The sequence below is a fragment of the Ovis canadensis genome, chromosome 9 (genome assembly GCF_042477335.2).
Source record: "Ovis canadensis isolate MfBH-ARS-UI-01 breed Bighorn chromosome 9, ARS-UI_OviCan_v2, whole genome shotgun sequence".
NCBI lineage: Eukaryota > Metazoa > Chordata > Mammalia > Artiodactyla > Bovidae > Ovis > Ovis canadensis.
This window is the reverse complement of record NC_091253.1, coordinates 42,276,325-42,289,088: the sequence shown is the minus strand read 5'-3', so window position 1 is coordinate 42,289,088 and position 12,764 is coordinate 42,276,325. Positions and strand designations below refer to the sequence as shown.

Here is a 12,764-nt window from a genome sequence, read left to right as displayed (position 1 = left end):
TTTTTTTCTTAGCCCAAAGAATGTCGGCACACTGTTACCATTGTTGCTTCCTTTGTGTAACATTTCACTTTCACTCTGTACTCAAGGAGGAAAAAAGGGAACTTAGTTGAGAACCTAACAGTATGCCAAGTGCTTGTGTTTTTGTGTGATTGTTTGAGGGGCTAATTTTGTGCACGTGTTAGTCACTCAGTCGTGTCCGACTCTTTGTGACCCATGGACTGTAGCCCACCAGACTCCTCTGTCCATTGAATTCTCCAGGCAAGAATACTGGAATGGGTTGCCATTTCCTTCTCCAGGGAATCTTCCCAACCTAGGGATTGAACCCAGGTCTCCTGCATTGCAGGCAGACTCTTTACCACTTGAGCCACAGGATTGGTAAGGAATCCACCTGCAATGCAGGAGACCCGAGTTCAGTTCTTGGGTCAGGAAGATCAGCTGAAGCAGGGGTAGGCTACCCACTCCAGTATTCTTGGGCTTCCTTTGTGACTCAGCTGGAGAATTCCATGGACTATATAGTGCATGGGGTCACGAGGTCACGAAGAGTCGGACACAAGTGAGTAACTTTCACTTCACTTGAGGGGCTAATTAAGCACATAAAATATCCACGCGGTACCTGCCAGTAGCCCTCTGCACAGCAGCAATGGAAAAGGCCAGTACCTGGGAGAGGTGGGTGTGAGTTTCATTGCTCAGAGGAGGCCATTGACGGGCAGGAGGCCGAAGCTTGTCTCAGGCCGAGCTGGAACTCAGAACCAAGTCCTTGTGGCTCTGAGCCATTTGCCATTTTAAGTGTAGCAGCCAAGGTATGCCCCATGCTAGAGTTCAGTAGAACACTGTCCGTTTGGAACCACTGGGTGCCTTGTAAGCACTCTCACTCGCTCGGTGCAGCCTGCACTGGCACTGAGACTAGAAAAACCACTAGTGACACTTTTAGTTGAGTGTGAGCAGTTACTGTCTGCACAGCAACTGCAAAGAACACACCTGTCCAAACAGCTGGCTGTAATCTGGTGTTTGGAAGATTAACATTGATAGCATTATTTCTTGGCATCTAAAAGATTTTTAAACAAAAAGTCAGTCATGTATCCAGTGGTAAAATTGCCTAAACTCTTTGATGAAGAAAGAAAGTAAAGGTCCCTGAGCCCCTCGGTGTCACAGTGGGCAGCACTGCTTTTCAGAAAATGCCTCTGAGCCTGTAAGGGAGTAGGAGGTGTGCTGCAGACCGGCATCCTGGGCGTGGAAACTGGGCGCACACACATGCTGGCTGGCTGTGCAGGCTCAGGCAGCATAGCCCATCCACACAGCGAAGCATGTCCCTCTGTGAACAGAAATTTAGTCCGGAAAGCTTTCTAAGTAGTTCATGAATGCTTGACCAAGAAATGAGGTTAAATCTAAACCTTTAGCAATTTAGAAACACAAACCAGTAACAAAGTAGTACAGTAGTCTCACTAGTCAAGAAAAATGTTATTCCATTATGCTGTATCAGTTCAGTTCAGTTCAGTTGCTCAGTCATGTCCAACTCTTTGCAACCCCATGGACTGCAGCACACCAGACCTCCCTGTCCATCAACAACTCCCAGAGTTTACTCAAGCTCATGTCCATTGAGTCAGTGATGCCATCCAGCCATCTCATTCTCTGTCGTCCCTTTCTCCTCCCACATTCAACCTTTCCCAGCATCAGGGTCTTTTCAAATGAGTCAGCTCTTCACATCAGGTGGCCAAAGTATTGGAGTTTCAGCTTCAACATCAGTCCTACCAATGAACACCCAGGACTGATTTCCTTTAGGATGGACTGGTTGGATCTCCTTGCAGTCCAAGGGACTCTCAAGAGTTTTCTCCAACACCACAGTTCAAAAGTATCAATTCTTTGGCAGTCAGCTTTCTTTATAGGCCAACTCTCACATCCGTACACGACTACTGGAAAAACAGTGCTGTATGTCAGTTGTATCTCAGTAAAACTGGAAAAAATAAAATATAATAGAGCATTATTGTTCCTTCCTGCGTAGTGCTGAGCACAGAGCTGCCCTGAAGGCTTCAGCTTAGGGCGAGGGGTCCTGGGGTCCACATGGACACTCACCGTCGTCGGCATGGACTGAAATCATGTCTGCCGCAGTATATAGACTACTTCCTGAAAGCGTATAGAGGTTTTTTGGTTTTGTTTTTTAGTTTTATTTCTGACTGTGCTGGGTCTTTGTTGCTGTGTGGGCTTTTTGCTAGTGAGGCATGGGCTTTAGGGCACGTAAGCTTCAGTAGTTTCATCAGGTGGACTCAACAGTTGTGGCTCCCGGGCTCTGGAGCACAGGCTCAATAGTTGTGGTGCACAGGCTTGGAGGCAAGTGGGATCTTCCTTCAGGGATCGAAGCCATGTCTCCTGCACTGGCAGGCAGGTTCTTTTACCACTGAGCCACCAGGGAATCTCCAGAGGGTTTTTTTTTTAATTAACTAAAGTCCCTAATTTATTCAGTTTGCCTAGACTGAATGTTTTTATTCTGGCCCCCACCCACACCCCAACCCTATCCAGGGAGCCCATCACATTTAATGGCCCTGTTTCTTTATGGTCCTCTGGGCTGTGACTGCTTCTAAGGCTTTGCCAGTTTCTGATGACAGTTTTGAGGGGGACTGGGTAAGGCGGGTATTCTGTGGAATCCTCTTAACTGGAAGTGGTCTGGTGACTCAGGGTTAGACTTGGGTTGTGGGGTTGCAGCGGCACGTGTGTGAGGGCTCACACATCAACAGGATGTGTCACTGCTGCTGCTGTTGGGCAAACTGCCAGCTGACGGGGTCTCCATGTCTCCTGGGACCCCACTACCCACCCCACCCCCAGCCCCAGAGTCTTTGAGAAGAAGTTGGTCTGCACATCCCCAGCCCGAGGCACGAGTTCCAATGGCATCCGTGTCCACAGAGTCCTGACTTGGAGTTCTTCTCTTCCGCGTGTACGTATTCACTTATTTAGATCAGCATGGACTCATTATTTTTTTTAATACTTGGATTATAATCCAGTACTGTTTTGCTTGTTTTGTTGCTCAGATTGTTCCAGCTTCGGCCTCTGAAGCTCTTTGAGCTGACTCCTTGTCTCCCTGATGTACTCCCATCATTGTGAGTTTTCAGTTTGGTTGTGCTTTGTCTTCAGCATTTTCTTACTTCCTGGCACTGCCCTTATACTAGAATCAGCCATTTCACCAAGGAGTTTCTTTTGTTGGAAAATGGTTTGGAGATACCAGAAAACACAATTTTAAGAAAATATAAGTTCAGGACATCTCTGGTGACACAGTGGGTTAGAATCCACCTGCCATGGGTTTGATCCCTGGTACAGGAAGATTCCACATGCCTTGGGGCAGAAAGTGAAGAGGAACTAAAAAGCCTCTTGATGAAAGTGAAAGAGGAGAGTGAAAAAGTTGGCTTAAAGCTCAACATGCAGAAAACGAAGATCATGGCATCCGGTCCCATCACTTCATGGAAAATAGATGGGGAAACAGTGGAAACAGTGTCAGACTTTATTTTTTGGGGCTCCAAAATCACTGCAGATGGTGATTGCAGCCATGAAATTAAAAGACGCTTACTCCTTGGAGGGAAAGTTATGACCAACCTAGATAGCATATTGAAAAGCAGAGACATTATTTTGCCGACTAAGGTCCATCTGGTCAAGGCTATGGTTTTTCCGATGGTCATGTATGGATGTGAGAGTTGGACTGTGAAGAAAGCTGAGTGATGCTTTTGAACTGTGATGCTGGAGAAGACTCTTGAGAGTCCCTTGGACTGAACCAATCAGTCCATTCTAAAGGAGATCAACCCTGGGTGTTCTTTGGAAGGAATGATGCTGAAGCTGAAACTTCAATACTTTGGCCACCTCATGAGAAGAGTTGACTCATTGGAAAAGACTCTGATGCTGGGAGGGATTGGGGGCAGGAGGAAAAGGGGACAACAGAGGATGAGCTGGCTGAATGGCATCACTGACTCTATGGATGTGAGTCTGAGTGAACTCCTGGAGTTGGTGATGGACATGGAGGCCTGGCGTGCTGCGATTCATGGGGTTGCAAAGAGTCAGACATGACTGAGCGACTGGACTGAACTGAACTGAACTGGGGCAACTAAGGCCATGCACCACAACTAGAGAGTAGCCCCCACTTGCCACAACTGGAGAAAGCAACAAACCCTAGCACGGACAGAAATAAATAATTTATTTTAAAAAGAGAATGCAGGTTCCGCTTAAAGCATCATAGGGTTGCTGCCAGCTTCAGTAGCCAGGATCAGATAGAGAGGCTCTAGAAAGAGGAGTGCCTGGTTGTTTGTAGTCCGAGGAAGACAGCCTGTCTCAGCATTGTTCTGTACACAGAGCTCTCTTTAGCTCTTGCACTCACTTGTCTCTTACACGGCTTTCACGATCACGCTCGACCATCTTTCCAGAGATGATGTTTGTCTTATACTCACTTGTCTCTGAGACGGCTTTCACGGTCACACTCGCCATCTCTCTGGAGATGCCGTTCATCACTCACTGTTGTCCACAGTTTCTGGGCGAGCGCACTGTCAGCCTCAGCATCTGTGCCGCCCTCCTGGGACTGTCTCCCCTCCTCCACCTGCCCTGCTGGGCCTCTCAGCCACATGCCCGCGCCCTTGTGTCCTCTGAACCATTTCAGGATATTTCTGCACTAAAAGGCTCCTCTGAATGGTTTACTGTTTGTTTTATGCGTCTCTGGTGCTAGATGCTATGGTTTCTATGATCTGTGACTGCGGTATTAAAAGAATGTGCCTTCTCAAATACTTTTTAAAATAGATTGTTTGGCCAGATAACACCTAGGTATTTTAACTACTGGTTTCTAAATAGTAAGACCCTTTTTTTTTTTTTAAAGCACTAGAAATACTGTTTTTTATGAAAATTTGGTATTATTAGCTGAGATGTATTCCAGTGGTGGTTGTCTCATGAAAATTGCACTAAGCAATAGAGAGAAGGAAAGAAAATCTCTGGATCCCCCCTTTTTCTATTGTGTGTGTCACTCATTTTCTCAGGATGTGCTTCCATGTAGTTACTCTATAGTTGTTGACACATAAGTAATATTTCTTACGGATTTTCTCCTCTGTTGTCACAGCAATTATGTAGTAAAAACCCCAGGTTCAAAAGCTTCGTGGGGTCCCTGCTCTCAAGGGACTCTGGGTATAGATATGTGAACTGGTGTGTTTCTGATCTCATTCATCTTTCAGAGACTTAAAATTATCTGCGGAAGTGAACACAAGTTTTTTTGTTCATGAGTTTGGTTTTGCCTTTTTGGTTGTTGTTGATTGATTGAGGAAAAAGCATATATATAGGATTCTCTTCCCTCACAATCTGCTTCTTGTGAGATGTTAAAGAAGTTAGGCTCAGTGACAGGGATATCTATTCCATTTAACCTAAACAGCAAAAGATTCATCAAAGAGTTCAGAAGGCTTAAAGAGCTTCTGGGAAAAGTGAGGAAACAGACTGTGTACGGGACTTCAGGAAAGACTCTCCGAGTGGCACTGAATAGCCAGGGTGCCGTGAGGACCTCCCCACTCCAGCCCTTCACAGCTCCATAGCCTCTTCTCGTGATGCCTCATGTCTGCCTTTTACCCTTCACAGTGATTGGCCAGGCCCTGAGATCTCTGTTAATGTGGTGCTTGGCAGAAGCAGGACAGAATCAGACCCTCTGCCTTTGATCTGCAGGAGGAACTCTGCTGCAGGGAGCATGAGAAGTGCAGTTTCCTCGCAGCCTCTGGGGTCTAGGAAGGCCCAGAGAAGGCATTTGGAATCTTCTCACCCACCAGAACAGTTAGAAAAATTGAAAAGAGAGAAGTAGAAATGTGTGAAAGAAATATAGACCCACCTCAAAGACACGGAAGGTTCAATTCCAGACTGCCACAATAAAGTGAATATCCCAATAAAGTGAGTCACACAAATGTTTTGGTTTCCCCATGTGTATAAAAGTTATATTTACACTATACTCTTGTTTATTAAGTGTGCAACATTATTTCCAAAAAAGCAATGTATATACCCTAATTAAAAAATACTTTATTGCAAAAAAAAACAGTAACCATCACCTGAGCCTTTGGCAAGTCTTCTGTTTCTGCTGGTGGAGGATCTTTTCTGTGTTGAGAGCTGCTCCCTGATCAAGGTGGTGGTTGCTGAAGCTTGGGGTTGGTGTGGCAGTTTCTTAAAATAAGGCCGCAGTGAGGTTTGCAACATCGATGGAATGTTCCTTTCATAAACATTTTCTCTGAAGCATGCAGTGCTGCTTGGTAACATTTTACCCACAGGAGAACTTCTTTTAGAATTGGAGTCAGTCCTCTCAGACCTTATTGTTGCCTTATCAGCTAGGTTTATGTCATATTCTACATCCTTTGTTGTCATTTCAACAGTCTTCACAACCTTATCACCAGGAGTCAATTCCATCTCAAGAAACCATTTCTTTGCTCATGCATAAGAAGCAGCTCCTCGCCTGTTAGAGTTTTGTCCTGAGATTTGAGCAATTCAGTCACATCTACAGCTTCACTTCTAATTCTCTTGCTGTTTCTACTGCACCTGCAGCCCCTTGCTCCCATGAGGTCTTGAACCCCTCACAGTCATCCGTGAGGCTCCAAATCCACTTCTTCCTCACTCCTGTCACTGTGGGTATTTTGACCTCTTCCCTTGCACGAATCACAAATGTTCTTAATGGCATCGAGAATGCTGACTCCTCTCTAGAAAGTTTTCAGTGGACTTTGCCCACATCCATCAGAGAATCGCTATTGATGGCAGCTGTGGCCTTGTGAAATTCTTAAATCATAAGACCTGAAGGTTGAAATTATTCCTTGATCCATGGGCTGCAGAGTGGATGTTATGTTATCTAGCGTGAAAACAACATTTATTCTGTTGTACAACATCTTCATCAGAACTCTTGAGTGACCAGGGATATTGTCGGTGAATATTGATATTTTGAGGGGAATCTCTCCGAGGAGCAGGTCTCAGTGGTCGGCTTACAACACTCAGCAAACTGGGTCGTAACAGATGTGCTGTCACTCAGACTCTGTTGTGCTGTCACTGGAGCACAGGCAGAGTAGACTTAGCATTCCATTCTTAAGCACCCTAGGATTTTCAGAATGATAGGGGACACTGGCTCAACTTCAGCCCACCAACTATGTTAGCCCCTAAAGAGGCAGTCAGCCTGTCCTGTGTAGCTGTGCAGCCAAGCACTGATTCCTGCTCATCTATGAATGTCCTAGGTGGCCTCTTCCTCCAGTAGCAGGCTGTGTCACCTGAGTTGCAAATCTGTCGTTTAGTGTAACCACCTTCATGAATTCTCCTTGCTTGATCCCTGGATGACTGGGTGAGGCTTCTACATCTGCACTCACTGCTTCACCTTGCACTTTCCTGTCATGGAGGTGACTTCTTTCCTTAAGCTTCACGAACCGGCCTCTGGCAGCTGTAAACTTTTCTTCTCCAGCTTCTACACGTGTTTCCGCCTTCACAGAACTGAGGAGAGTCAGATCTGCAATAAGTCCATTTTGCTTTCTTAGCATTTGTGTACTCACTGAAGTAGCACTTCTAATTTCCTCAAGAACTTTTCTTTACATTCGCAGCTTGGCTAACTGTTTGGCCCAAGAGACCTAGCTTTTGACCCATCTCTGAAATTGCCTTTTTCATTAAGCATAATCATTTCTAACTTTTGACTTGAAGTGAGAGATGTGCAACTGTCCTTTCACCTGAACACTTAGAGGCCATTAGTATGGTTGTTAACGGGCCTAATTTCATTATTGTTGTGTCTCAGGAAAAGGGAGGCATAAAGACGGGGAGAGAGGTGAGGGAATGGTCAGTCTGTGGAGTGGTCAGAAAACACATTTGTTGATTAATCTGTCTCCTGTGGACACAGTTCATGGCACCCGAAAACAATTACAGTAGTATTAGTAACACCAATGATGATTGATCATAGATCACTGTAAATTAATACAATAGTAAATGAAGTGTGAAATTACCAAAAAGTGATGCAGAGACACAAAGTTAGCAAATGCTGTTCGAAAAATAGCACTGATAGACTTGCTTGACACTTGAGTTGCCACAAACCTTCAATTTCTTAAAAAAAAAAGAAACACACACACACACACACAGTATCTGCAAAGCACAATCAAGTGAAGTGCAATAAAGAAGATCTCCCTGTGGAGGAGAACAGCAAAGACCCACAGTCATAAAATTTCAGTTTAGAATGCCATTAGCTATGGAATGCTGTTGTTGTTCAGTTGTGTCCGACTCTTTTGTGACCCCTTGGACTGTAGTCTGCCAGGTTCCTCTGTCCATGGGATTTCCCAGACAGGAATACTGGAGTGGGTTGCCACTTTCTTCCCTAGAGGATCTTCCCAACCCAAGAGACTCGGTTTGAACACGGTGGGTGCACATGTAGCTGAGGGCTGTGTTCAGTGCTCAGACTCCGGGGGACAGAGACTGACTCTGGAGGGGGGCCACTGAAGTGGAGCTCAGCCCCATACATGCTGGAGCTGCGTGAGAAGATGATGGATTCCCTAGACAGCTTCTTATTCAGTGATGAATAGAAAGGGAACAGCTGCCTGCACTTTGGAGAGACTGAATCTGACCTGGCTGTGGTCTTTGGGGCCTGAGAGCAGTGGCAGGTCTGCGTGGCAGTGACAGGCCTGGTGTGGAGTTGTGGCTTCAGTAATGTTGGCATACACAGATCAGTGTGCTGAGGAGGCCCGAGGCCTGCTCTGGTGATGAGCAGTGACCGTGGACAGGGGCCAGGCCCCTGCTCCACCGCACCCAACACCTCCTATTAGGGCAACGCTGTCACTTCCACATGGTACCCCTAGTAAAATGTTAGTACTTTTCTCATCTTAAAAGGTCATTAATAAGAGAGGAAATTCAGCAAAGGTTGAAAAAGCAGTCGTGAGTATGAGTCTGTTCATGGAAAATTCTCAATTAAAAAATGTAATTTGGTGGAAGGCAAGATGTACAAATATTTCCAGTCTTTGTAATTTGGGAAATTATAAAGGTCTTGGAATGTGTCTTATTCATACATGAGGGTTCTGGCATATTGAATCCAGAACACTCTCATTTATTCTACTTTGTCCTCCTGCAGTGAAAATCAGTGTCACCATGTCTGTCTTCTCAGCATCTAACGCAGAGAGAGCTGTCAAGGTCTACAGAGGCTACAGAGGTCTACAGAGCTGTCCAGGTCTACAGAGAACATGAACATGTCTTACACACAAACTCCATACACAAACTCCATGCATAAACTGGAGGACACTAGCTCTGTACCCAAACTGTAGGAAACTTCTGAGCAGAATGTCTTTTAAGTCAAATTCAGCCCATATCTATTTATTTGTGGTGGAAAGTACTAATATTCAGATAATTAATGGATACAGTGTCCTCTGTTTTCTGTTCTGCATTATGTAGCTTTCTCCATGCAGTAACTGATCATCTATTTCAGAGAAAACTGCAGCCGAGTAGTTGAAATGTTTTAGTGTGTTATATATGAACAAAGCATTTGCCATGAAAAACTCTGAGCTGTGTATTCAAAAGCATCTTGAAGAGTGGTATTCGAAATGGGAAGACTTTGCTTCCTGCCCAAAATGGAATAGTCGTTCAGCTCTGTGCTGTCATGGCCTGGTAGAGCAATACCTAAAACATTCTTTCATTATTAAAGGTTGGCTTTATCCATGATATGTTTTATTCAACTGTGTAAACTTTTGAGGCCCTTCGTCATAGTTAGTGACATGCACACGCTTGTTAATCACACAGTTTAAACGCCAAGCACAGTGTCCCCAGAGCTCACATTTCTGGAACCTGTAGGCTCCACCCTCTGTCCTGACTAGCCCTCGGCAGTGACTCTTGCTATCAGCAAAGCTGAGTCATGGCCAAGCCAGTGCCGAGGGGTAATCAGGGAGGCAGGACCCTGGGGGCCATAGCCACCACTGCTGGCCTCCTCGGCCATCTCCTGGCAAGAGGGTAAATCTGAATGAAGGCTGAGGTTGCCTCCCTCCTGCTTGTAATTGAAGGCTCAAAACTGTTTGCTCTCCTTATGGTGATACCGTGGTGTTTATGGAGGAACTTGGGTCGGGTGTTAGCGTTACCTGGAGTGACTGAGACGGAAGGCTGGCAAGAGCCCTTTGAAGAAGGACCTGAATGCAAAGGTGGATCCAGCCTGGAAAGCTCCAGGAGACGCACTTTCTAGAAAGACCATCGCTTGCAAAGAAAGATGAACTTTGTGTTTCAGGAAGCAGAGAGCTGGCTTGGCTGGGGTGCCACGACCCCAGGCCTGACACACAGGGGCCAGGGGAAGCAGGCAGCTTCCTCCCATGTGCTGAGAGGCCCCGGGGGCTCAGGCCTGGGCTGTTCTGATCTGTGCCTCTACAAGAACGCTCCTGCTGTGCTAGATCACATGGAATGTGGAGGAGCAGGAACCCAAGGAGAGGGCCGAGGCTGTCTCGGGAGTCCAGATGGGAGGCGGGTGATCTGGGCGAGCTTGCTGTGAGGAACTGGAGGAAAGAAGAGAGACTCGCGCCCTCTTAGAGGTGCCAGTGGCTGGATGTGGGGTGATGGAAGGAGGGGTCGGGGATGACTGTGTGCTGTTGACTTGAGGGCAGCTCAAGTTACTGAGGGGAAGTGACCCGGGAGGCATTGGGTGGAAGTTGAGAGGTCCAGTACGTCCTTGAGATGGAGGTGCCTGTGAGAGGCTAGACTAGAGAAGCCCGCCTGCACGTGAGCTTGCAGTGGAGGAGAGAGGTGAAGCCCTGCAAGCCAGGTGCTGTGCCCGGGGCAGAGAGAAGCACCACGAGATAGGTCGTATCTAGTTGCTAGAATTTAATGGAAGGCAGAGTTTTCCCCCTTAGTGTAATAGATAGACCAATGGAACAAGAAAGAAGATCCCAAATATATATAGGAATTTCATAAATAATATGCGTATTTCAAAACAGTGGGGAAGATTAGCCATTCGATAAGTGGTGTGAGGACAATAGATAAGCCATCTGGGAAGAAAGAAGCTGGATCTGGCTTATCTCAGCCTGCACTGGAGAAGGAAGTGCTGGGTCCACACAGGACAAGCTGAGAGCCTGTGCTCACATGCGCACCCCCACGCCCTCTACCCCAGAGTGACAGCTCATCCTCCCCACCAGACTCCTCGTGGGACTTGCCTGCAGATGCACAGAACTGTGCTCTTCCCACTGTTTCTGATAGCAAATGTGGCGACAGCGTAAACGGTCAGCATTAGAGGGTTAAACTAAATCACACCCAGTGGGGTACTTACTTAGCTGTCTGTCTATGCTGTTGTATAAAAAGAATGAGGAAGCACTCTGTGATCTGATACACAAACGTCGATGTATTGGTTAAATACAGAAAGCAAGGAGCAGGGCAGTCTTTAAAATGTGCTGTGCTCCTTGGAAATTTATAAACAGAAACTCTGGAAAGACATGTAACAAGCAACAGTGATAATCTGTGAAGGGCATATGATTACTAGGGGACAGAGGACAAGAACGGGAGGGAATCTTTGTCACATACCTCTGTATAATTTAAAACTTTTAATTATATATTATTTAGGAGAACAAAGGACTTTTATACACAGTCGTTGCTCTTGGGAATTTTTAACCATTACCCATGGTTTTGGAAAGCAGTACATAGAGCAATGAAGATACACTCTTTGACCCTAAAATTCTTAGAAATTTAATTCATAACAAACACAAAAAAATCACAAGAGTGCACACTGTTCTTAATGGTAGCAATGCCTATAATAATGGAAATATAGAAGCAATCCCAATATTCAGTATAAGGAAGATTATTTAACACTGACAAACCTCACAGTATAATATTGAGCTGCTGCATAATATACCGAAGAAAACCAGTGGAGACATTCATTCAGCACGCACCTTTGTGCCGCCTCCGTCACTCATTGTTCTGGGTGTTAAGGATACAGCAATAAATAAGACCAAAAAAGGCGAAGTCTGTGCACTAATGGAACCAACATTAGATCGGGGATCACTGGCAGCAGACAAACACATACTGTATGAGAAAGTGATGCTGTTTCTGACGTCAAATAAACCTGGATGACCCAGTGGTTGCAGTTTTCACATAAGAATCGAGGCAAGCCTTGTGGATTACATAGTGTCTGAGTGAAGGAGTCGAAGGGAAACACACCTACCTGCCATAGTAAGGTAGGTAGCCAGTGGGGATTTGCTGTATGACACAGGGTGCTCAGACTCAGTGCTCTGTGACCACCTAGAGGAGTAGGTTTGGGTGGGAGGTGGGAGGGAGCTTCACGAGGGAGGGGACATACGTCTACCTATGGCTGGCTTGTGTTGATGGATGGCAGAAACTAATACAATATTGAAAAAAAAAATCCCAAAGGTGAGAAGCCATGAGGCATTTGGAGAGTGTCCTGGGGGCAGGGCGGACAGGGGTCTGTCATAAGAAGGTCAGGAAGCTGTGGCTGGACCTTTGACTCTATGCTCCATGCAACTCAAAGCTTGCCATGTGAGAAGCACGGGGAATGGTGGATAAAGAGGTGGTGCACCCTGAAGACATGGAAAAGGCAGGACTGCAGGAAGTGTTGGATGTGGGGAGTGGAGTAAAGGGAGGAATCGAGAAGGACTCAGTGGTTTGGGCCACAAGATGAATGGTGGGTACCAAAAGGGAGGTAGGAAATTGAAGGGCTAACGCATGTGGAAAGAAGAAGGAAAGGGGTGGGTTTTGTTGTAGATTTTTGACTTTGAGGTACCTGTGAGTTACAGATGTAGAAAGAGAGAACTGAAATGAACTGTGTGATGAATATACTTACAGTTTTTATG

At 45.9% G+C, this 12,764-nt stretch overlaps 1 protein-coding gene across 20 annotated transcripts in view; it reads left to right on the top strand.

Annotated features, from left to right (window-relative positions):
* The window catches only part of SPIDR (scaffold protein involved in DNA repair), a 283,040-nt gene that overhangs the window by 212,249 nt on the left and 58,027 nt on the right, over positions 1-12,764 (top strand). The window lies entirely within an intron of this gene.